The sequence below is a fragment of the Micropterus salmoides genome, unplaced genomic scaffold, assembly GCF_014851395.1.
Source record: "Micropterus salmoides isolate LMB-PRFRI ecotype aquatic unplaced genomic scaffold, ASM1485139v1 Ms_hic_scaffold_9, whole genome shotgun sequence".
In the NCBI taxonomy this organism is placed as follows: Eukaryota; Metazoa; Chordata; class Actinopteri; order Centrarchiformes; family Centrarchidae; genus Micropterus; species Micropterus salmoides.
The window spans coordinates 4,979,750-4,981,367 of NW_024044681.1; positions in this window are offsets into that span (position 1 = coordinate 4,979,750).

A 1,618-nucleotide genomic window follows, 5' to 3' on the forward strand; every position below is an offset into this window, starting at 1 on the left:
ATTTCACTGTCATTTTCAAATTACTTTACTGCAGAAAATACTTTATTATATGTCACGCAACAAAACAAAATGATAAAAATCACATGCTTCTCAGACAGAAGTTGGCAAACCTTGATGTAACCAAGCCAAAAAAAAACAATACTTGTGTTGATGACTTGTGTTTGATGCAATCATACTGCATCACTAATTGTTTAGTTAACTTTCAGTGACAGTGGAGGATCAGTCTAACATTTATATTTACTTCATTTATTGAAGTACGAAGCAGGGTTGCGTGTCTGGAATACTTTTTAAAAAATTTAGACTGGCATATTTACTGTGGCTACGTTTTTAATTATTTAATTCCATTGTTTATTCCAGTGGCTTATGCTAAGCTATGGTAAACATGGTGTTACTTCTTTTGGACAGCTGCTGTACTAAAACAGTCTGCCACTAGCTGTCCAGAAAATTTTACTTTATCTAACTAGTCAGCTAAGTGTTTAGGTTTAGATACAGTACACTGCTTATTTCCAGAGTTAAGCATGTCATTGATTTTCTGCATGATTCTTTAATCTGAAAGTAACCTCCACCAGCTCCATATGTTTGAGGATGAGTTATGCAGATTCCTGAGACTCTGTTTTGCTGCCCTTGGCCTGTTTGCAGTTTGGCAGGGGAGTGGCCTCCCCTCTTTTTCCAGAGGGGAGGAATTTGCATTTTAGGCAAAGATTATTTATCAAGGCTTTTGTTCCAGGTTCCTGTCTCTTAATATCATTTCCATATCTTAACATTTAAGTACCTTCAGACTGGCTTTGACAGCAAAGTGGAACCTTGTGTTGTTCAGATAATTTAGAAGGCTCATTACTTGAATTTAATCTTTGAACAGCCCAGAAATACACATTATTCAGGATTTGTTATTATTCTTTCAACTAGTGAATAAATCTGTTTTTATAAAGGTGATTTAATGCTGTGCTGTCAAATTCTTTGTCAGAGGAGCTCTCACTTTTTTCAAACAGTATATCCACTTTTAGAATAAACTCTGAATGTCATTCAGGAGTTTGTTCACTCTGTTGATCCTCATGGGAATGACATGTTGAGGAAATATGAACTCAAATATTTCACTGGTTGAATGCTTTTCTTTAAACACCTCACACTTATGAGTACATTTCAGCATGGCTGCTTAGGAAGTTAAAAGTCTAAGCTTGATCTGTGGCCAGTTTAACCCTTTGAACAAGTCAGGCCTTTTTATTAAAGGAGGAAGACGTCCTCTGCCGGTCAAAGTGGACTGAAGGTGAAGCTCATTCGTATATCCAGAGGCACAGTGGCATGCACAATATTTTCTTTCTCAGGCTTTACAGCTTAGCTTGATTTATTGTTTGCAGACCGGAAAATGCAGAAAAGCACCAACAAGAACAGTGATGAATTGAAAAATTAATTACATTATACCGACAGGGAAGGAAAACCATTTAAAAGATTCAATCCACTGCTATCAGCCCTGCTCATTTTTAAATCCTCCCATGTTGCATTTATACTGGATCATGTGTTATACTGTCTCCACTAATATTGAACTGCAGGTACTACATAGAGCCATATATCTTACTAATAATTAATTTCTCTGCAATTCTCAATTCCAGCTAAACATGTT